Source organism: Pseudorca crassidens, chromosome 19, assembly GCF_039906515.1.
Source record: "Pseudorca crassidens isolate mPseCra1 chromosome 19, mPseCra1.hap1, whole genome shotgun sequence".
NCBI classification, from domain to species: domain Eukaryota; kingdom Metazoa; phylum Chordata; class Mammalia; order Artiodactyla; family Delphinidae; genus Pseudorca; species Pseudorca crassidens.
Genome location: NC_090314.1, coordinates 49140308 through 49155856, shown reverse-complemented (window position 1 = coordinate 49155856; position 15549 = coordinate 49140308). Strand labels below are relative to the sequence as shown.

Below are 15549 nucleotides of genomic sequence, written 5' to 3'. Positions count from 1 at the left end.
TGCCAGGGGGCTGTTATTCATAATGGCTTTGATCCCTTGTCACAGGGCTAAGATGCTGACATGGACTAGGGAAGGCACCAACTTCCTACCAGTCATGGCACCCCACTGGCACATATCTCAAGCAAGGCACAACTGCAGTGTCTTTTCATAGGTGTATGGATATAAGGAGAAGGAAGTTCTTTTCCTTCTTGTGGTTGGCTAAGTAAGGTAAATAAGGATCCCGAGTTGCCAGCAATCAGCTTAAGTGTAAGCTGGAGAGAGCCTGCATATAGAACGAGGCCAAGCAGAGCAAAAAGATGGAAAGAGAGCTAGAGTTCTGACATCATTGGAGCCCCTGTATATCCAGCCATATCTGAAGCTTCATGGGCTTCCCAGACAAGTGAGCCCCTCCAAGAAAAGGGCGGTAGGTTTGCTTAAGCTAGTTCATGTGCAACTAACTGAAAGATTCCAAAATTGTTTAGTAAAATAAGATTCCAGAAAAAGTGCCTTGTTTATCCTGTGGCTTCATATTTCCCCCGGCACATTGTCATGTATCCCTTAGGAATGTGTGAGGCCTTATAATCTTTATTTCAGAGATGCTTTAACTGCATCTCTAACTATTCTTCAAATCGGCATCGATTTGGAACACTTTTGCTCTAAATTTCCCCCAGCCCCTCCTCAACCTGAGCTGCCTGTGAAGAGTTTAAGCTCTTTGCCATGTCATATCCCAACTACCTGTTCCCCCCACGATTCTCCCAACACTTACAGGTTTGCTCCCATGCCTTCTTGGGTCCTCTGCTATCTACTTAATATCACTCTTTGCAGATCTCACTCTTCCCTGCCTCCCTACCCTTGCCATCTTGATTACGGACAGTCTAACCTTTGGAAAAATCAAATTCATGAGATGTTAGGAGAGAAACGTGTGACAGATTTCTGGGGTCAGAGCAGAGAGGAATATGCCAGAGTGGCATGCCGTCACCAGAGCAGTCTGGGAAAATCCCATGAAGTGGAAGCGGTGAGGCTGGTTTTCAGGAACAGAAGGCAAAGGCAGGATCCCAACTCCAACACAACCACCATGAAACCTTCCTCTTTTATTAAGAAACTAGGGGCTTCCCTGGTGGCGCAGTGGTTGAGAGTCCGCCTGCCGATAAAGGGGATGCGGGTTCGTGGCCCGGTCCGGGAAGATCCCACATGCCGCAGAGTGGCTGGGCCCGTGAGCCATGGCCGCTGGGCCTACGTGTCCAGAGCCTGTGCTCCGCAGCGGGAGAGGCCACAACAGTGAGAGGCCTGCGTAATGCAAAAAAAAAAAAAAAAAAAGAAAGAAAGAAACTAGGTACCTATAGCACTATACTTAAATGCTATAGAAGTACACAAAAGAGGTAGTAGACAGGTCCTAATTTCAAGGCAGTTTTAATTTAGCTGAAGGATAAAGTAAAATTTAGAGAATGGTCACGAGGTAAAACATCACAGTGCATGGCGGAGCAGAACAGAGAGCATCAGACTAGTAATCAGCATATGTGGTATAAGGGAATGGCTGAGGGCCTGGAAGTTCCTGAAAGAGGGAGTCTTGGAGGAAATGAATCTTGAGCCAGGCCCTGAAGGAAGTAATTGACAAATGTAAACTCTCCAGCTGGCCACAGGGGAAGAGGCTCTTTCTGCAGGGGTTGTGTAACTCAAATCTGCTCTGACCTGTTTGTGAAGAGGCAGGCCAACTCTGCAGCTATTTAGCCTGCATCTGTAAGGCTGCACAAAACCACTGTTTTGGTCAAAAGAATTCAGTAGTTTGGCACTGGGCGCACCCTGTAGATGATATCATGTCTGTAGATCAAAGTCGGGCTAGTGTCACCTGCAAGGAAAAGAGTTGAAAAATAGTTTCTGTTATGGGTGGGGTTTTTTGTTTTGTTTTGTTTTTTTGCCTTCTGTTTCCAAAGTTAAATTATTTTATTTATTTTTTTTGGCCGCTTTGGGTCTTCATTGCTGTGCGCGGGCTTTCTCTAGTTGCGGTGAGCGGGGGGCTACTCTTCGTTGTGGTGAGTGGGCTTCTCATTGCGGTGGCTTCTCTTGTGGAGCTCAGGCTCTAGGTGCACAGGCTCAGTAGTTGTGGCTCAAGGGCTCTAGAGCGCACCAGGGAAGTCCCTCCAAAGTTAAATTTTAAGATAAAGATTTTCATCTTGATTACAGCTCTTGGTAAATAGATGTCATTTTAAAAGTCTGATTCCTTGCAGTGAAATGCAGAACTTATGGCCATACAAATTCTTTTTGATATGTTAAACGTGCTAATTGAAGCAGAAGTCCTCTATAAAACACAAACAAACCTACTTTTTGCCTTAGGAGCAGAAAGCTAAAGAGAGACATAATCGTCGAGGTTTGCAGGTTGTTCTCTCCTTGCAGGAGATATAAGCTGAAACAGCTAAAATGTTTTTATAATGAAAACACATTTTTAAGTTTCTTATTCTGGCAAGATAAAAACAAGTTGTAAAGAAACCACTTCCGTCAAGACTAGAAGTTTTGGCCTTCTTGCCATTGTTAAAAAGCAATCCAAGAAATACTATTTAAGGTTAATTTTGCTGCCCTTTTAAGAAGAATTTTGAAACCATAAAAAGCCTGTAAGGGAAAACAAAACAATAAGCTGAATTGGAAGGGTGAGTTCCTCTTTGGCAGTAAGTGTCAAATTACAATGTCCCCTGTCTGAGGATAAAACTGAGAACTGTGCTCTTCGAGGCTGCCAACATCTAACTTGACAACCACTACAAAAATTTAACAGTAAGTGAAACTGACGGCCTACTTCACAAGATTGAGAATACATCTGGACTTCTCCAGAAAGACAGCCGGACTAGAGTTCATTTCCCTGGAGGCTGGGCTACAGCAACACCTAATGAAAACAATGATGGGCACATATTTATTTCCAAGGCATTTGTAGCCTGCGTTCTGGTTCCAGTCTTACCGCAGAAGCAAGATCAACTTTCACATCTTTTCACTAAATGGATGGGATGTGAAATTACTCACATTGACAATCAGCATTCTCAAGGGCTCCAGTAATTACATAGCCCAGCACAGCAGGAAAGAGGCACTAACAACAGCACATAGACAATTGGTTACCATCAGTCTCCTCTGGTGCTGGCACATGTATCTGCAGTAAAAAAATTGAGGTCTTGGGTAAAAGCTACTCCTTCCAAATCCAACCAGCAGAATGCAGTTCGCAGGTGATTTCTTCTCCAGCCATCTTTGGAAAGTTCATGCACCCATATCTAATCATAGCCAGGATTTGTGGGCTGAGAAACCAAGGGCCTAACCTCCTGTCTCATAATTTCTGCCTACCCTCCCCCATCTCACTCCATTCCTCCCATTTTTTATTCTGCTCCATTTGTGAGATGAGAGCCAAAGGACCTCTTTCACAGTGGACCATAGTGGACAGCTTCTTTTTCATCTTCATCTTTAAAGGTTCAACCTGTGTAGGATGCTCAGATTGGAGACAGCTCCCAGCTCCTGCCTTCTTAATTGTTTTGTCTCAAATACACCAGTCTATGTTACAGGGACAAAGAATGAAGACAAGAGTAAGCTACTGTCAAGGTAAATTAGGACCCAGGTAGAGAGCCTGTGGAGTATGCATGTGAGAGAAACTGCTCAGAGTTTCCAGACCTCAGATTTGTCTTGCAGTCACCAAAAGCTGATCCAAGACTAATGAAACATTATACTCAGGAAGGTGCCCATAAGGTCAACTTCCTCACTATTATAAGAATGATTTATTTCCTCTAAAAGATTCCATCTAATTCAACCAAAAGCAAATTTAATAAGAAGCCCTTTATGTGTTTGTATAAATATAACTTAAGTCGGAAGTTGCTATTTTGACAGTTTGGGAATAAAGGTATAAATGATGGGAAACAATTCTCATGAAGTACATTAAAATTTGGATTAAAAATATTGCAAGATCAGGTTCACCTTTTGGAACTTTTGGTTCGGTTTAGGATCTGGGCTGTCGATCTATCAATAGAAAGGCACATTTCTTTCATTCCTTTCCATGTCCAAAGTTAAAATAAATAATAGTAAAATGTTCCTATCCATGTTTGGTATCAAAGAATTTCCTTTTTGCAGTCCCAGAAAACCAGAGAGGAGAAGAACACCAACATTTACTGAATGTCAGGCATTATTTAGGCACTTTACATACAGTGTGTATTTCATAAATGTTATCTAATTTAATTTTTACAACACTGAAGAATTATTAAACCCCAGAGTGTCTGGTTCCTACGCTTGAGAGCCTCCCTCTGTATTCCATATGGCACACGGTTTGCCAATTTTCAGAGAAAGAGAATATAACAAAATTTACTTGACAGTAAAATCATAATGAATAAAACTTGATCTTCTGTTGTGATCAAAAAGGCACTTTATCTCAAGTTTGATTTCTCTAAACAGCAACTATCATGGCTTAGCTTTATCTTATTTATTTATTTATTTATTTATTTATTTATTTTGGCGGTACGTGGGCCTCTCACTGCCGTGGCCTCTCCCGTTGCGGAGCACAGGCTCCGGACGCACAGGCCCAGCGGCCATGGCTCACGGGCCCAGCCGCTCCGCGGCATGTGGGATCCTCCCGGCCCGGGGCACGAACCTATGTCCCCTGCACCGGCAGGCGGACCCCCAACCACTGTGCCACCAGGGAAGCCCAGCTTATTACTTTCACATACATCATAGTTAAAAATAAAACAGGAGTAGGTAAGGCTGCAACTATACTATTCTATGTCATATTCTAATATCAAATTATTTAATTAATTGCTTTTTCTAATAAAATGAGAGGCCAGAAAGAAAAAAAGGTAGTTATTTGAGAATTTTGGTTGTGTGGATTCCATATAGTATTTGCTATTATATACCTCTTTGTGTAGATCCATTATGGCCTGCTCTCAACATTTGGCCATAAGAACTTTAAGCAAAACAATATTACGGGCCTTAATTCTCCCAAACAAATGTTTTGTTTTCGAGTTAACTATGACCTTAAATAATAGTCGAAAATATAAACAGGTTCAAGAAGAGTTGAGAAAAATTTGTGGATCTCAGCTGCCTAATAGATTAAGAGGAATTAAGTAATTTGGGGGTACATCCCTAATTTCTGAGAGCATTATCATGGAAAACCACCACTCTTCCCTCAGAGAATATTAAGAGAAAGATTGCATTTTTAATGCATTTCTCAAGTTAATTTCCATCATCTTTCCCTCAAAACCCATTTTGCTTCTTAACTATCTAATCTGTTAATTTTATCATCACTTTTTAAGTCTCCCAGGATAAAAATCTTAGAATAGCATCTCCCAAAATGAGTTCTGTGAAATACTAAGGCCTGTGATATAGTCATAAGGTTCTACCAAATGAGGAATCTCTTTCGGAAATCCTAGATTAAAGAAAATTATACAGGTTCCACTTCCAGTGATGGCCCAGGAGCTCATGTTAGAACAACGCTTCTGCAGAGAAAAGCTAAATTCTTGAGAAAATATAATTCTTGAAAACTATACACAAAAACTGGAAAAACTGAATGCAAGCAGATACTGAACGTGGCCAACACTATGAAGAAGGGGATGGCATGGGATGAACTTCCCATTTTTATAGCTGTTGGCCTTGGTGTACAGCAGGCCCCTACAGACAGCTGTGCCAAGCAGAGTGGCTAAGATTCAAATAGAAACTCAGTATTACTGAGTTGAAGAACTAGAAGACAGAGTTCTGGGTGACCACAGCAGCTAGAAAACGGAAGGCATTTCAGAAAGGAGAGAACCAGAAAGGGGGAGGCCCACATTCTTTATATAAACTCTGCCCAAATCTCTGTCTGACATTTGTACCATGCATGCATGGGGCAGACTCCAAGCAGCCCAGCTAAGACTAAAATAAATAAACTGAGATTTTAGTTGATGCCCTTCTCAAGGAAGATAGTTTGCAATTTGATTTCAGCCACGTTATCTTTCTGCTAAAACAAAAACTGAAAACTCTTTAAAGGAACATGATAGAATTCAGAGTATCTACAGTGTATTATTCTCAATGTCCAAGGATTATAAAAGAAAGTAAGCTCACAATGAATGAAAAGATATGAAATCTCAGCAGAAAAATAGAAATTCTAGAACTGAAAAATATATCTTAAAATGACACAGATTTCTTTAATGCACATTTTAAAAATGTGTTAATGTGCATCATGAGGGAAATGAACTATGGAACTGTTGCCCAAATTTCATCACAGAACTGTAAAGAACACAATAGAACACAGTTTGAATAATACTACCTTAGACATTCAAGTTAAGGTGTCTGTGATTCGACTGTAAACAAAAGCTTTAGGGCTTTGGTTTGACTCTGGTACTGAATCAGTATTCTGTAGGGCAGATATAATTCTGAGATATGGGGCAGAGAACAACTTTGTATTAAGTGCTTGTTATGTGCCAGGCAGTATCATTTCATAAAATAAGTTTTATTGTTCTTGGTTTAATATAAAGTATTTTACTAATAAGAAAGTTGAGCTAAGAAAAAGAACTTCTGTGTTCAAGGTCATCAATTACTAAGCATAGACCAGGATTCAAACTCAGTTCTGCCAGAATTCAGAGTCCAGACTCTTCATTCTATTCCCTTGATACTCAAAATATGGGGTGTGAACCAGCAGCAGGAGAATTATCTGGGAGCTTGTTAGAAGTGAATCACAGGTCCTGGTGAAGACCTACTAAACCAGAATCTGCATTTAACAAGGTGCTTGGGAAGTTTGTATGCACATTAAAGCATACAAATGCTTTGAGAAGCATTGGTCTCTACCAGTGGTTCTCAAAGTGTAATCTCTGGACCAGCAGCATCAGTATCACCTGAGGACTTGGTAGAGATGCAAATTCTTGGACCCAATTCTAGAACTATTAAATCAGAGCATCTGTGTTTTAACAAGCTCTTTAGGTGATTTGATGCACACTAAAGTTTGAGAGCCACCGGTTGATACCACGCTGCCTCATATTAAATTACTGAAAATCACGGAACCTGTCTAGTTAGGAGAGTGAGTAAAAGGCAAAAGTGAGTGAAACTTGGATGGTGAGTAGGATCCAAAAATAAACTAAGACCTGGTAGGATAAAGTTTCAAGTAATAACCTATATGAAGAAAAGCATAAAATATTACTGGAAAACATAAAAAGTTATTAAGTCTAAATATGGAGGAAATGCCAATGCTTTACAGATTAACATTCCCATTTAATATAATTAGAATTACTATCCTAGTAAGAAGATGCTTAACAAAGGAATTTTAAACTTCATATAAAAGAATAAACAAGCAAAAATAACCAATAAATTTTTGGAAGAAAAAGGCTAATTCTAGCAGAAATGAAAGCATGCTATAAGGCTACAATAAATAAAACACAAGAATTTATAACTAGATCAATGAAATAGTTTATGTGACTCCCAATGTAGTGATTTTCAAAAAGCGGAGCTTTTTCCAACAGTGCATGCCATTCATTGGAAATTCTAGTATGCCTCCATTTACAACCCTCCTTGTAAATCACTGCATGTTGTGAGTTTGAATTTTGTGGAGACAGAAAAAACACTAAGAGCCACTTCTCCATAATAAGAATTTTATATATGATTAAAAGTGTATCTCAAATTAACAGGGGAAAGTCTATTCAATAATTCATACTGAGGGAAATGGTTAATTATGGGGGGAAAAAATAAGTTAGAGCTTCCCATCAGAATTTGTACCACATATATTCCAGGTTTTAAAATAGTTTAAAAACACACAACATAAAAGATAGATTTGGTTACATAAAAATTCAAACTTCTGCATATCAAAAAAAAAGCCACAAAAAATTTAAAAGGCAGTAATAACACAGTTTGTGACAATTATGGAGAAAAGGTTAACAATCTTAATATTTAAAGCATTCTTACAAATCAATGACATAATCAATGTCTCAGTAAAAAAAAAAAGTTAGAGGCAAAGAACACGAACAGATAAGTTGTGAAAGAATACAAATGTCAATAATTGTAATTTTTAAAAATAAGAACAGGGTTAGAGTAAGCTGTTTTGATAACAAAGATTAGAAAGAAGGATGTCATGTTTCCCTTAAAAATTTCTTTTCACAGAAAAATGCTCAATGTGAATTGTATTCCTTACTATGTCATATTTAAATATTTGTTTTCATTGCCATATAACTGATATAACATTATATAATATATATTAACTTAAGGTATGCAACACAATGATTTGATAGTTTTATATATTGTAAAACAATCACCACAATAAGTCTTGTTAACACTATACATAGTTACAATGTTTTTCTTGTGATGAGAACCGTTAAGATCTATTTTCTTAGCAACTTGCAAATATGCAATAGAGTATTATTAAACATAATCATCATGCTATACATTACATCCTCAGTACTAATTTATTTTATAACGGGAAGTTTATACCTTTTGACCTCCTTCACTCATTTCACCCATTCCCACCCTCCACATCTGGCAACCACCAATCTCTTCTCTGTATCTATGAGTTCACTTTTTGTTTTATTTTGTTTTGTTTTAGATTCCATGTATAAGTGAGATCATACAGTATTTGTCTTTCTCTGTCCAGTTTATTTCACTTAGCATAATGCCCTCAAGGTCCATCCATTTTGTTGCAAATGGCAAAATTTCCTTCTTTTTTTATAGCTGAATATATCCTACCATATATATATCACATTTTCTTTATCCATCCATCCATCGATGGACACTTAGGTTGCTTCCATATCTTGGCTATTGTAAATAATGCTGCAGTGAATATGGAGGGGGTGCATGTATCTTTTCAAGTCAGTGTTTTCCTTTTCTTTGGATAAATGCCCAGAAGTGAAATTGCTGGATCGTACACTAGTTCTATGTTTAATTTTGTGAGGAACCTCTATACTGTTTTCCACAGGGACTACACCAATTTGCATTTCTACCAACAGTGCACCAAGGGTTCCCTTTTCTCCACATCCTCGCCAACACTTGTCATTTATCTTTTTTTTTCTTGTAACAGCCATTCTAACAATGATGAGGTGGTATCTCACTGTGGTTTTGATTTGCATTTCCTTGATGATTAGTGATGCTGAACACCTTTTCATGTACCTGTTGTCCACCTGTATGTCTTCTTTGGAAAAAGGTCTGTACAGATCTTCTGCCCATTTTTTAATCAGGTTGCTTGTTTGCTTTTGAGTTGTATGAGTTCTTTATACAGTTTGGATATTAATCTCTTACCAGATATATGACTTGCAAATATTTTCTCCCGTTTGGTAGGTTGCCTTTTCATTTTGCTGATGGTTTCCCTTGTTGTACTAGGAACTTTTTAGTTTGATGTAGTCCCACTTGATTTTTGCCTTTGTTGCCTTTGCTTTTGGTGTCAAATCCAAAAATTTTTCATCACCAAGACCAATGTCAAGGAGCTTATCGCCTATGTTTTCTTCTAAAAGTTTTATGGTTTCAGGTCTTTCATTCAAGTCTTTAATCCATTTTGAAGTTAATTCTTTTGTATGGTGTAAGATAGGGGTCCAGTTTCATTCTTTTGCATGTGGCTGTCCAGTTTTTGCAACACCATTTATTGAAGAGACTGTCCTTTTTCCATTGTATATTCTTGGCTCCTTTGTCATAAATTAATTGATAATATATGCATGGGTTTATTTCTGGGCTCTCTATTCTGCTCCATTGATCTATGTGTCTGTTTTTGTGACAATACCATACTGTTTTGATTAATAATTATATTCTAAAATATAAACCACTAATAATAAACACAAATTAAAACACATGTTTTTACTTAAATTTGGTTATTTAAATTTGGTTAAGATTTTGCCAGGTAACACATACATACCAGAAAGTTTCTATATGGAATGGCAAAGTAGCAGAACTTTTCTAGAAAGCTAGTTGATAATGACTTCATCCAGTAATCCCACCCATGGAAATCCTAACCAAATAATCAGAGTTTATCCCATAAAAGCAAAAAATTAAAAACAGTTTAAATGACAAAACTCAGAAAAATAATTATAGACACATGATAGTAGATTCATTAGCTATAATATTATGCAGCCATCAAAGTCATGCTTTCAAAGAAAATTTAATGATGTAAAAATAGCTTAATATAATGTTGGGTTAAAAAAGGCAAGATAGAAAGTTATATACCATAGAATTTAAATTTTGTACAAAGTGAAAATAAGCTAAAATATTAAAGGTGATTTTTCTCTGAATAGTATAATGAGGGTGATCTAAATTTTCTCTATTATTTTCTCTTTAACAATAAACATTTATTACTTTGATAATGTGGATTTTAAAAAGTACTTTTTAGTAAAATAGTAAGAAGGGGATTCATGAAAACTCATTTTTTACCATTACTACCAGTGCAAAAAGAGGGCTATTTCTTATAGAATCAATCAATTAAAAGATATTTATTGGACCAACCACTGAGTTATATGCTACTAGGGGCAAAATAAAGAAATAGTCACTTTCTCTGGCCTCAGTTATCTTAAAATCCCAAATGGAGACATTCTCTCCAGTCTGTATTTTATGTGTACATATGTGACGAGAAATAAACAAGCAAACAGTGCCCAAAAATAACCCCCAAAACGAATTTTCACTGATGTTACTGATTCAAGACACGAATTTTCACTACTCTTACTGATTCAGGACACTTCTATTACTGTGAATCTCAGAATTCTGATCTTAATCATTGCTCCCTGCTGACTGTTCTGCCCCCTTTGTTCCCTCCTCCTTTCCCTGTTGATTGACACCAGTTCTCTACTTCTTCCAGACTCCTCTCTAGCCACACTTCCCCCACATATATTGATATTTTTCCCCCATGCCTTCCATTAAGTGTCTGCTAATATAGAACAACACGTATCAACATTTGTCAAATTGGTTGACAGTTCTTATTTTTACATTTCTTTTTGCTAAGAACTGTGATGGTTCTGAGATTTCCCCCCACTTGCAAATCAAGAAGTTAGCCTGTCACAGTTTCCTGGTTGCTGGCAGAAGATGTAACACTCCAAGGTCAGAGACAAAGGATTTTATTATTCATGGGACATCTGGCAGCATGGAGCTTCATGATTCCATTGGTTCCTCTTGCCCCCAAAGTCTCAAAGAGTGACACAAAGGGGTCTAGGTGGGTGCTGTGCACGCAGTGGATGTGCCTCAAAGCTGAGGAACCTTAAGTTTAGGGGATCTGAATCTTTAAACGGACTGCAAGCAATCCTGCCCAAACTTTGCCCTGGAGGGAGACATTATATTATTATACTTGACAGTAAACAAACTTGTCCTTTGCACCAGAAGGGGATACAATCTCTATCTTCTAAGGCTCTTTAACTTTACAAATATCCTTGAAAAGTTAGACTGGGACAAAAGCTATCAGTGCCTCTGCTCACAAGATAGAGAGAAACATGCAAGACCCGTGGAAAATTTTCTCCCAGCATCTTTTCCAACATTTTTTGGCAACTTTTTATTTTGATACAATTTCAAACTTAAGTTGCAAGCAAGAATAGTTCAAGGAAAGCCCTTATACCACTGTTTGCTAATTACATGTTGTCACATTTGCTTTATCAATCTGTGTGTGTGCATGAGTGCACACATGCATTTTCTGAGCAACTTGACAATAAGTTGAAAACATCTTGCCACAGGGTGGAGGTTTGTCCCAATGTTGGTGATGTTAAATTTGATCCTTAGGTTAGATAATGTCTGCCCAATTCTTCTACTGTAAAGTTATTCCTTTTCCCTCTGTAATTAGTAGTTTATTGGGAAATACTTTGAGACTAGGTAAATATGCTGTTCCCCATAAAAAATTTACCCACTGGTTTTAGCATCCATTGATGACTACCAAACTTCATCATTTCTTCTATATTCTTATTGCCTTGCTACTATAAAGAAGAGCTTTCTCCTCTCCCGCATTAATTTTTTAATTTATTTATGTCTGTTTGGGCTCATAGATTCCTATTTTGCTAAACAGGTTATAATCTATCACTATCATTATTTCTTATGATGCTCAAATTGTCTCATATTTGGCAACCAGGGGTGTCTTCAAGCCGTCTCTAGTACAACAAGATCTTCTAGGCTCATCTTATACTTTTCCCATTTCAGACGTGGAATTACTCCTTTTTCCAGTGGTTGCTTTCAGTATTTTGAAATCAAGATCTTAGCTCTTAATGTGCTCATTGCTACTGGTGTGATGTTGTTTCTGGGCTCTCACAGCAAGCAGTCTCTCTCTCTCTCTCTCTCTCTCTCTCACACACACACACACACACACACACACACACACACAAAATCATAAGTTAATACTCATATCTCGAATTCCAAACCAACTCTTTTTCTTTATTGAGATATAATTAACATGTAACATTGTATTAATTTTAGGGGTACAACATAATAACCTGATATATGTATATATTGAGAAATGATTACCACGAGTTTAGTTAACATTCATCACCACAGTTATAAGTTTTTTTCTTGAAAAAATAAAAGATGAAAACTTTTAAAATCCACTCTTAGCAACTTTCAAATATACAATATACTTTTGTTAACTATAGTTACAATACTGTACATTACATCCCCAGGACTTACTTCTCTTATAACTGTAAGTATGCACCTTTTGACCACATTTATCCAGTTCCCCATCCCCCTAACCCCCACCTATTGGTAACCACAAATCTGATCTCTTTTTCTATAAGTTTTTTTCTCCTCCCCATTTTAAAAAAGATTCTAAGTGATGTCATCATCATACAGTATTTGACTTTCTCTGTCTGATTTATTTTACTTAGCATTATGCCCTCAAGATCCATCCATGTTGTTGCAAATGGCAGGATTTTCTTCTTTTTTATGGCTGAATAATATTCCTCTGTGTGTGTGTGTGTGTGTGTGTGAGTGAGAGAGAGAGAGATCACATCTTCTTTGTCCATTGATCCATCAGTGGACACTTAGGTTGTTTCCATGTCTTGGTTATTGTAAATAATGCTGCTATGAACATGGAGGTGCTGATATCTTTTTGACAGTGTTTTTTTCCCTTTGGGTATATTCCCAGAAGTGGAATTGCTGGATCCTACGGTAACTCTATTTTTAACTTTTTTAGAGGAGACTTCATACTCTTTTCCATAGTGGCTGTACCAGTTTACAATCCCATCAGTAATGCACAGGGATTTATTTTTCTCCCCAACCAAGCCAGCATTTATTGCTTGTTTTTTTTTTTTTTTTTTTTTGCGCTATGCGGGCCTCTCGCTGTTGTGGCCTATCCTGCTGCGGAGCACAGGCTCCGGATGCGCAGGCTCAGCGGCCATGGCTCCCCGGCATGTGGGATCTTCCCGGACCAGGGCACGAACCCATGTCCCCTGCATTGACAGGCAGACTCTCAACCACTGCGCCACCAGGGAAGCCCTATTGCTTGTCTTTTTTTTTTTTTTTGTGGTACGCGGGCCTCTCACTGTTGTGGCCTCTCCCGTTGCGGAGCACAGGCTCCAGATGCGCAGGCTCAGCGGCCATGGCTCACGGGCCCAGCAGCTCCGCGGCATGTGGGATCTTCCCAGACCGGGGCACAAACCCGCGTCCCCTGCACCGGCAGGCGGACCCTCAAGCACTGCGCCACCAGGGAAGTCCTGCTTGTCTTTTTGATGATAGCCGTTCTAACAGGCATGAGATTATAACTCATTCCTCTAATGATTAGTGATGTTGAGACTCTTTCATGTAACTGTTGGCCTTCTTTGGATTGTCTATTCCTGCCCATTTTTAATTGGATTATTTGGGTTATTTTGCTACTGAGTTGTATGAATTCTTTTTATATTTTGAATATTAACCCTTTATCAGATATATGGTTTGCAAATTTTTTTTTCCCAACGCATAAACTGTCTTTTCATTTTGTTGATGGTTTGCTGTGCAGAAGCTTTTCAGTTTGATGAAGCCCCACTTGTTTGTTTTTAATTTTGTTGCTTGTAGTTTAGATGTCATATCCAAAAAAATCACTACTAAGACCCATGTCAGGAATTTTTTTCAGTATATTTTCTTCTAGGAGTTTTATGGTCTTTGGTCTTACATTTAAGTCTTTAGCCCATTTCAAGTTAATTTTGTGGGGGAAGATAGGGGTCTAGTTTCTTTCTTTTACATGGGTATATCCTATTTCCCCAGCACCATTTATTGAAGAAATTGTATTTTCTCCATTGAGTATTCTCGGCTCTCATCAAATATTATTTGCCAATATATGCATGGGTTTATTTCTAGGCTGTTGATTCTGTGCCATTGGTCTATGTATCTGTTTTTACACCAATACCACACTGTTTTGATTACTATAGCTTTATAATATAGCTTGAAATCAGGAAGTGTGATGCCTCCCAATTTGTTCTTCTTTTCTCAGGATAGCTTTGGCTCTTCAGGGTCTTTTGTGGTTCCACATAAATTTTAGGAATGCTTTTTTCTACTTTTGTTTAAAAAAATGCTGTTGGACTCTTGATAGGGATTACATTTAACTTATTGATGGCTTTGGGCAGTATGGGCATTTTAACAATACTCTTCCAATCCATGAACTTGGGATACCTTTCCATTTATTTCTGGCTTCTTCAAATTCTCTCATTAATGTCTTGTGGTTTTCAATGTAGAGATCTTTCACCTCCTTGGTTAAATTTATTCCTATGTATTTTATTGCTCTTGATGCTATTATAAATGGGATAATTTATTTTTCAGATAATTTATTGTTAGTATATAGAAACACTACTGATTTTTGTATGTTAATTTTGTATCTTGCAACTTTACTGAATTTGTTGATTAGATCTGTTTTTTGGTGGAGTCCTTAGGATTTTCTATATATAAAATCATGTCATTTTCAGATAGAGACAACTTTACTTCATCCTTTCCAATTCAGATGCCTTTTCCACTTTTTTTTTCCTCCTCGCTAACTTCCCTAGCTAGGATTTCCAGTATTATGTTGAATAGGAGTGAGAATAGGCACCCTTGTCTTGTTCCTGACCATAGAGGAAAAACTTTCAACCTTTCACTGTTGAGTATGATGTTAGCTATAGGCTTGTGATATATGGCCTTTATTATGTCAAATTACATTCCTTCTAAACCTAATTTGTTAAAAGTTTTTTTTTAATCATGGATGGATGTTGAATTTTTTCAATTGTTTTCCTGCATTTCCTGCATCATATTTTTCTTTCATTCTATTAATATGACGTATCATATTGATTTGCCATCCCTGTATCCCAGGGATGATTCCCACTTGATCATGGTGAATGATCCCTTTAAAAATGCTACTGAGGGACTTCCCTTGTGGCGCAGTGGTTAAGAATCTGCCTGCCAATGCAGGGGACACGGGTTTGAACCCTGGTCCGGGAAGATCCCACATGCTATGGAGCAACGAAGCCCATGTGCCACAACTACTGAGCCTGTGCTCTAGAGCCCACGAGCCACAAATACTGAGCCCATGTACCACAACTACTGAAGCCTGCGTGCCTAGAGCCTGTGCTCTGCAACAAGAGAAGCCACCACAATGAGAAACCCATGCACTGCAACAAAGAGTAGCCCCCGCTCGCCACAACTAGAGAAAGCCCATGTGCAGCAACAAAGACCCAATGTGGCCAAAATTAAAACAAATAAATTTATTTTTAAAAA

General features: G+C 38.1%; 1 long non-coding RNA gene across 6 annotated transcripts in view; it reads left to right on the top strand.

Annotated features, from left to right (window-relative positions):
* The window catches only part of LOC137212910 (uncharacterized), a 94966-nt gene that overhangs the window by 56925 nt on the left and 22492 nt on the right, over positions 1-15549 (top strand). The window lies entirely within an intron of this gene.